General features: G+C 38.0%; 1 protein-coding gene across 1 annotated transcript in view; it reads right to left on the reverse strand.

Annotated features, from left to right (window-relative positions):
- Positions 1–9,666, reverse strand: part of fras1 (Fraser extracellular matrix complex subunit 1) — a gene marked incomplete in the record, with an annotated part of 260,581 nt that overhangs the window by 191,655 nt on the left and 59,260 nt on the right.

Raw genomic sequence — 9,666 nt, forward strand, 5'->3', positions numbered from 1 at the left:
GTTCACACAGGGGTCTGATGCAGGTCACATTTAAAATGTRATGTGAACGTTCACACAAAAAGATCAGATTTTTTCAAAAAATCGGAACTGAGCATTAAGACCTGCAGTGTGAACGTAGCCATTGTTTATGTGTTGCTTATTTTGTAATCCTGGGTGTTTATATTTATTTTATTCTAGTGTGCTTTCTTTCTTTTCACATTTCTCTGATCTGAACGGTTGCAGCTACCTATAATTTTCCTCAGGGATCAATAAAGTATTCTGATTCTGAAAACTGTTAACGGACCAGTTAGCTTCCGCTAACAGCTAACTACCAAACTAGTATCAACAGGTTTGTGTCAGTCCCACCAGTTTTCAGCTTGAAGGTGATGAAGATGTGTGACGCAGACTGGGCACTACTCGTTTTAGAGGTTAGCAATTAGCTGTTAGCTACCGCTAAATTAGAGGACTTCAAGTTGTGAAACCTAACAGCTTACTAACATGCTAAAACCAACAGGTCTGCATCAGTCCCACCAGTCTTCAGCTCAAAGGAGAAGACGACAAGTGATGCAAATTTTATTTGCAAACACGTTTCCTAACAGCAGCAGCCAGCTGTAGCACTGAGGCTTTTTGCAGGAATTGTCAGATTTTGACTATTTTGCACAATTTATAGCAACTAAATTTTAATCATTGAACTTTCTTTGTTAAGTGTCTAATCAAAACTCCGTATTAAATCCATAATCCTAAAACAATAACTTTTCTGTCAGTTTTTGAACTTTGAAACTTACAGTAAAAATATACAAAATTTGTCCAAAAAAATGTTCAAACTTGATTAAAATCATCAGATTTGGTAAACGGAGACACCCGGTGTGGCTCTATAAGTAAAAGCAGGAAGTGAAAACTAATTACCCCGTAGGGTTCAGGAATCAATCAAACTTTTCGAGGTGGAAGTTGTTGTGGTAGTTGGTTCTGTTTTATAACTCAAATTATAAAATAAATAAAACTAAAAATATTTTGCTAACTTTTCTAATGGATGTCGTTCCAACAAGAAGTCTTTTTAAAAGTCAGAAAACTTTTCCATTCCCCGACTTTTTCATTTCTCTTACTTCCAAACCCATTTCTGCTCTGACTATTTCCCTGTAGAAAAAAAAAAAGGATTAAAAGTGTCCCCGGTGCCTTTTTGCTGTTTTTATTTTTCTCATTTTCCCTCAAATAGGTTCTTTTCTTTTTCAGGAAAATTTTCATTTCACCTGCGAGTCCCCGGTGGTTTCTTTGACTTATTACTTTTCCGAGTCGGAGTCGTTTGTATGCACAAATAAGCTCAAATACCAACCAGAACCTGGGCGGCTTTCGAGTGAAATTTTCTTGAACTCAAACATCAAAACATTTAATTAACCCTCGTAGCTTTCTGAAATGAGAATAGCCTCCTGTTGGAGCACAGATCCGTGTGTTTCAGTCCAATTAATCCCTGCGTGTGGATATATTTCTGTCAGAGCAAAATTAGAAAAGATGTAAAACTTTATGGCCTGAAAGGCTGTGAATTTATTTTATGATACCTTCTGGCTGTGAAGAGGAGCAGCTGCAGACAGAAAACTGAGAGTTTAATCTGAAAAGTCTTGAAGGAGGGGAAGTTGGCCAACAATCGGCATCATATTGCAGGACTTTATTCAGAAACCAGAGCCAGGAAGAGGTCTTTGGTGAACTCCCTGTTGGGCACGGTCCTGGGGTAATTATTTTACAGGAGCTATCATCAAACAGATCTGACAGATGCAATTACGGTGAGGATGAGGCATGACTGGCGTATCGGAGATGTAATTCCTCTTCTGTTACAGACCGTTATGTCAACATGGAGTTAACTGGTTTGGAACCAGCAGGAGGGTAAGTTAACAGACTAAAATCTGTTGAAACATGGCATCTGACTATAAGAAACTACAAGTCAGATGAATCATCATTAAAACAGATACGATTCTCTGTGCAGTCCTGATGCATTACTGCTCCGACACACCTGAGTCAAGTTAGTAAATAACCTCATCATTGTCACGTTTTACAAAATAAAAGTCATTTTTGTAACAGATTTTGGACCAGGTTGACTACAAAGTGTTCATCCAGTGATTCCTTTCCAAAAGTTTCATTAAAAGCTGACAAGTGGTTCTTGGGATATTTTGCTAACAGACAAATGCATAAAGCTTTAACCTTTAACTTCAAATCAGAAACCTCACAGAGGGAAAATACCCTTCAAAAGTTTGTACAGAGAAGGCAACACCTGAAGCATGAGTGTAATCGGCCAGCAAAGACATATAATTTAAAGAATAACAAACTATATATCCTGATTTGTAAACCATACATGAATACATTATTTCCCCAAATTTAAGAATAGAAGTTACAAAACAAATGTACTCTTTGACCAGAGTCATCTGTAGGTTCCCCAGATGGTTTCCTGGGCTTTAAATCAGTATTTGTTTCATTTGTATTAAAAGACATTTGAAGCGGGAGCCAAGAGTTTTTCATGACTTTCATTATTACCTCGGTTACCAGGGAATATAGGTACTGGGAAACAAGTACTAGGGAACATAGCTAGGTACTGGGAAACCAAAGTTACAGAGGAACATAGAAAAAGGGGATCATAGGTTCCAGGGAACACAGGTACCAAAGAACATAAGTACCGGGGAACATAGGTACCAAGGAACATAGGTAACGGGGAACATAGGTACAGGGGAACATAGGTACCGGGGAACATAGGTACAGGGGAACATAGGTACCAAGGAACATAGGTAACGGGGAACATAGGTACCGGGGATCATAGGTACCAAGGAACATAAGTACTGGGAAACTACCGAGGAACATAGGTACCGGGGAACAAGGAACATAAGTACTGGGGAACATAGGTACCGAGGAACATAGGTACCGGGGAACATAAGCACTGGGGAACATAGGTACAGGGGAACATAGGTACAGGGGAACATAGGCACCAAGGAACATAAGCACTGGGGAACATAGGTACCGAGGAACACAGGTACCTGGGATCACAGGTACAGGGGAACATAGGTACCAAGGAACATAGGTACCAAGGAACATAAGCACTGGGGAACATAGGTACTGAGGAACATAGGTGCTGAGTAACATATCATAGGTACCGGGGATCATAGGTACCGGGGATCATAGGTACCGGAACATAGGTACCAAGGAACATAAGTACCGGGGAACATAGGTACTGAGGAACATAGGTACTGAGTAACATATCATAGGTACCGGGGAACATAGGTACCAAGGAACATAAGTACCGAGGAACATAGGTACTGAGGAACATAGGTACTGAGTAACATATCATAGGTACCGGGGATCATAGGTACAGTGGAACATAGGTACCGGGGAACATAGGTACCGGGGATTATAGGTACTGTGGAACATAGGTACCAAGGAACATAGGTACCAGGGAAGATAGGTACTGAGGAACATAGGTACCGGGGATCATATGTACCAGGGAACATGGGGACCAAGGAACATAAGTACCGGGGATCATAGGTACTGGACAACATAAGCACTGGAGAACATATATACAGGTAGGTACTGGTGAACAAAAGTTATAGAAGAACATAGGTAATGGAGAACAAAGGTACTGGGAAACATAGGTACCGGCAAACCTACCAGGGAACAAAAGTTACTGGGGAACACAGATATAGACCTCTTTTACCAACATATAGTTTTAAATTTATTAAAAAGACAACTATTTATTTAACAACATAAAACGCAATAACATACAGTAAATTAATGAAAATTAAACAGGATTTAAAGTTTTCCTGAACAATTTGTTTTTTTTATGACATTTTCAGGTTTTTAATCAAGTAAAATTGTTTTGTTTTATACAGGTATTGTATTTTGCTTAATACACAGTGTGAGGCTTTATTTTGTTAAACTTTTAACATTTTAACTTGCTGCACAGCTTTTGGGTTTTGTCGCTTGTGCAGGTCAGATAAATCTTTTTCTTTAAGGTGACACACTGAGCTGACACAATATTCCCTGTTCGAACTAAAAATGCATTTAAAATAAACGAAATCCTGAATAAATGAGGGAAGAGCTCACACAGGTCAGCTCTTCCATGAATTTTTAACTCTGCCTGTAAATGTCACTGAGTTCTGGAAAAGTTCTGGCACTGATTGGAAAATAATTTATCGTGTGACGGAACAAAGAAGCATCTAAAAACTTGAAACTTCTCTTTTTGTTTCAAACTATGGAACAATAAGATACTAGATCCAATGTTTCCCTTATTTTGACCAAATTTTGCTGTTTTGTGAAAATATTCAGCCCTTTGTGTCACATCAGAAAAAAAAGCAGTAGAAAATCCCAGATAAGAGTCAAACCTTGTTGGGAGGACAGGTAAACATTTGACAGTTTGAAATGAGGTAGATTAACGACTGATAGAGTGCAGGTGTGCTGATTACAAAACCTGAATCTGGAGTGAGAGGAGTAAAAACGAAGACAGAAACGAACCAGTCACACATTATGATGGAGTATTAGGCCAGACTAAAAGATTATTTTTAAATTATGACAATTATGTTGTATTACAAGAATAAAGTCATAATATTATGAGAATAAAGTTGTAAATAAATGAAGTCATAATATGACAAGAAAACGGTCAAACAACAATAAAATCGTACAAGAATAAAGTTATAATATTAGGAGNGTCATAATATGACAAGAAAACGGTCAAACAACAATAAAATCGTACAAGAATAAAGTTATAATATTAGGAGAACAAAGTCATTATTACAAGAATAAAGTTGTACAAGAATTACAGGTAAGTCATAATAAGATAATAAAGTCATAATATGAGAATAAAGTCGCACAAAAATAAAGTCATATTATGACAATAAAGTCAGTATTGCGAGAATAAAGTCACGCAAAAATTAAGCCATAATATGAGAATAAAATACGAGAATAAGGTCGTACAAGGATAGTCATAATATTATGAGAATAAAGTCGTAATACGAGAATAAAATCATACAAGAATAAAGTCATACTAATACAAAAATAAAGTCATAATATTACAAAAATGAGGCACTATTACAAGAAAAATGTCACATTATTACAAGAATAATGTATGAGAAAAAAGTCAAAATAATATTACAACTTTATTCTAGTAATAGTCTGACTTTATTCTCATAGGTCTTTTTTCTTGTAATGTCTATTGTCGTAACTAAAAAAATAAAACAAATATTAGTATGGCCCTAATACTCTGTCATACATAAAGAATCTTATTTGGAAATAAACTAATTAAATTATACAAAAAGTTCATTTTTAGCATAATGACAGAGGCTCAATTTGAACCTGATATAAAAAAATAAAACAGAACTCTGCTCTGGAGCGTCAGCAAGTTAAATAAATTGTAGGTTTAACTGAAAGAATGAACTGATTCACTCAAAATATCCTAATTAGAAAAACCAACAGCAGAAATAGTGACAGGTGAGACGCGTTCCTTCAGTTTCTAGGTCTTTATTTTGAAATATTCCTTTTTTTTGTCTCTGAACGTCTTAAACCAGAATGGAAGCAGTTTTATTGTTCTTATTCGTTCCCACTCAGAGCTCCTTATCACTTTTTGTGCAGCTTTTCCCTGCAGAAACTTTTGCTTTTAGACTCTTAAGCCGTGCTCTGACTGAGGGGCTCGGGGCCGATCGGGTCCTGAGCAGGTGTTTGTGTGAATCCATGACAGCTCCATCCATATTTAGTAAAGCTCTGTGAGGACACTGTACAGTCACTCTGCCTTCAACATAGATTATTTTAGTGCCAAAGACTTTCCAGTCACAGAAAAAAAAAAAGGCAGCTGCAGCCAGGCGCCTCGGGGGGAAAGCACGCCAGCTATTTTAGTTTTCAATCTGTAACTGAATCTGAGGCTGGAATAAACTCGAGTCATTCGGTCAGTTCCATGAAAAGATGTTCGTAAATGTGCCCTGAAAGTGTTGAAACCTCCACGCTTTCCTGGCAGTGAATTACGTCGACTCAGACAACGATTAGCAGTCGATGGCAACATGCGGGGAGCTATTATGAACCAGATGATTGCTGCTCCGGGCGGCGCCTGGATCCAAGCAGCAAACACGACACCGCCGACAGACTATTTGTGGACTCATAAAGGAAGCTGGACTGGATTTATCCCTGGTGGATGGAGCGTTTCTCTCTCAGAAGATCTGAAGTCAACTATTTCTTCACTGAGGCTGTGTCCAAAACGACAGGACGGGTCCTCCGGAGGACCCAGACTACCCGGTCGCGGCGGGCCGGGTCCTTAGTAGACCAGGAAGACCGGAAAAAAAGAGGCTGTGAATTTGGACGGTCTAGCCTCCCCTCCTTACCCCGGCGTACGTCATGTCACCTAGCAACTGTGACGACGCTAAACAAGCAAACTTAAATCAAAACTAGAAAAATATCAATACATTAGCATTATTAATATCACAAAACTATAAAATTAACTTAAAATTATCATTTGAAGAACTAACTGACCCGCTGTAGGTTCATGTTTATTTCACGTTTTTTATGACGAAAATATAATATCTAAAAATACGTATGTCTATACAAATGATAAAAGTATTAGAATTACAACCGGTTAATTTTTTTTTATATCACCATATTTTTATTTAAAATAAAATCTTTTCTCTCGCTTCGTCCGCCATTACTAGCATAAAAAAATCTCCGGTCGAGCCGCAATGCATTATGGGATATGCTGGGCCGGGAAGGATCCATCAGACCTGTCCTTCGATTCGGGCCAAAGGAAGGACGTATTTGTTGGCCGCATCGGAGGAGTCTTCGGTTTTGGATGTCCTTCGTCGCGGCGCTGTGACGTATGCGGCCGACAAATTCGACCTTCGGAGGACCCGGCCTGCCGTTTTGGACACAGCCTGAGAGACTTAGATTACTAAATTAACTCCAAAACATCCAGAAAATTCAAGCACTGAAAATTTAACGTTAAAGGCTGATTTATTCTCTGCAAAAAGTTTAAAACTGTTCTTATAGATGCAGTTACATGATGAAAAATACATAGTTTTTATATTGCAGGCATAACTTGTTCTGTACACACACAGCTGGTAGAATTTTTGGGGTCTGAAACAAGTTTTGCGTGATTGGTCAGAAATTTGTTGTGGGCGTGTCCTTGAAGAAAAGTAGCTGTTACAAAATACAGTCATCATCACAGTTCCAGTAAAACCTGCACAAACAAAGAACTCGTAGACAGAGACAGCGAGGAGACACAGGCTGCTCTCCGTGGCTGTAATAAATGGTAGGAAATGCACATCAGAGTGGGGACATGTTCTCAGGGGACACGGTCTCTTTGGCAGATTTTAAAAAGGAACCCCTGACTAGCTGCAACATTAGACAGTGGTGGACAGCACTAATCTAAATATTAGTTCCACTAACTCAAATATTTAGGTCCCCTAATTCTAAAGCACTAACTCAAAWATTTAGGTCCCCTAATTCTAAAGCACTAACTCAAATATTTAGGTCCCCTAATTCTAAAGCACTAACGCACTGAAAAATTTAGCAAAAGCTAATTCTAAAGCACTAAAATAATCAAGCTGACACAAGAAACGTTCTTCAGTCAACGCGAGACAATATTTACTGTGTGCAGAATATTGTCACTTAGTGCGGGCCAAATGGGAGTCACCCGCAGGCCAACTTTGGCCCATGGGCCTTGATTTTGACACACGTTACCATGTAGATAAGTGACACTTATATGAACAAAATGTGTGACGACTTTCACCCTCAACTGTGAACAATAATCTTGATCAATAACATTTAAAAACCTCAGTTAGTACTTCTAAATTTAGCCCATAAATTTAACAAGTGTTAATCCACTAATGAATTAAAAATATAGAAAAAGCCCTGATCAAGAAAATAGTTCCCCTATTAGTGCTTTAGGGGAACTGTACCCACCACTGACATTAGACATTATTTGATAAACATTTACAGCAATGTCAGGTTAAGAATGTTATTATTGGAAATCAGAGTTTCTGAAAAAGATGATGGAGGACAACAGAACTGTTCATGGAAGACTCACCTGAGTTTTAGCTTTTTAGCTTTCACATTAGCTCCTGAGCTAAGGCATAAATATATGGCTATATAGCATCAGCTTCCAATCTAATATATATATACATATATATATATATCATGTTTATATGGCAATATAGGATTAGCTCATGAGCTAATACTTAGATATGGCGACACAAAGTTAGCTTCCAAGCTAACACCGCATATTTTTTGTATATATATACATACACACACACACACACACACACACACACACACACACACACACATGCACACACACACACATACATACACACATATATAATATATTTATATACTGAGGTAAATGAGGTATATTTATATTTATAAGCTTCACATTTAAATAAAATAAAGTAATGAATCAGAAACTGGAGCTCATTTTGACTTTATGAATCTGATCAGACAAGATTCAGGCTCCGCTCTTATTTTTAGTGCAGTTTATTTCCAAGACACCAAGTCACCTGGGCAAAGCCCAAAACTGATAAGATATTTTAAAGGTAGGGCCATTAGCAGAGCTGCTTATCCGTGGTACTCGTTGTTTTGTTCCGTCCCTCTGAGAACCTGAGCGCAGACTCCAGGTAGATGCCGGCGACATCAGCAAAAACATCTTTTAATAATGAAAAAATGAAATAAAATCTCACAGGAACAAAACAAAGGCTGGCAGAGAGGCAGATGCGGAGTTCGAACTGATGGAGAATTATTCAGGAGATGAGATGGAACCAGAAGGCTTGTCAACAAGCAGGAAAGAAGGTGTAACATAAGGAATGAATATCACCTGTCAGCTCCAGCTAAGATTTTAATTTACATCATTTTTCTGGGCTGAAAAACAAACAATAAAAAATCAGAGATGTAGCTTTTTAGGCCAGCTTCTACCAAACCAAACTTTTAGCTCAGTATCTGTAAAGTTTTAAAAAATTTAAGTGTTTGTGTAAGAAAAGCTAAGATTTAGCTTTTATCTTTAATTTAGCTCATTTTAGTTTAGGCTGTAATTTTGTTTATCTTTTCCTTTAGCTATGATTTTGCTCACATTGATGTTAAGCTACAGTTTTGCCAATTAAATTGTTTTAGCTAGAGTTGCTAATATTACCTTTTAGGTTTAATTTAGTTCATTTTAATTTTTAGCTAGAGTTTTGCTAATTTTAGTTAAGGCGGTGATTTTGCTCACATTAATATTAAGCCACACTCTTAGTTCTTTTAGCTACAGTTTTGATAAATATTTTTAGTAACAGTTGCTACTGTTAGCTTTTACGTTTGATTTTGCTAATTTAAGTTGTTAGCTGGAGTTTGGCTAATTTTAATTAAGGCGGTGATTTTGCTCACATTAATGTGAAGCTGCAGTCTTATGCTGCGTTCACACCGAACGCGATTTCAGCTTCAAAATCGCAGCCAACGCTTCAAGTTGGTCGCTTGTGCACTTTGAGGTCAGACGCAGGTCAGCTCTTGAAGCGCTGCACGTCAACAGCCTCCCCGCCCCTCCCTCCTCTGTCGGGCTCTGTTTAATGTCGGACGAGGAAGTGGCTTTGCTTTATTTACAGAGAGCAAGAGCATGTCACGTTCATCAGATAATTAATTCATAATTGATTCACCAGATAATTCAGAGACATTCTGAGTTTCATCACCCAGGAGCTGCGGGAGAGGCTCACA

This window comes from Austrofundulus limnaeus, unplaced genomic scaffold (assembly GCF_001266775.1).
Source record: "Austrofundulus limnaeus strain Quisiro unplaced genomic scaffold, Austrofundulus_limnaeus-1.0 Scaffold117, whole genome shotgun sequence".
Classification (NCBI taxonomy): Eukaryota; Metazoa; Chordata; class Actinopteri; order Cyprinodontiformes; family Rivulidae; genus Austrofundulus; species Austrofundulus limnaeus.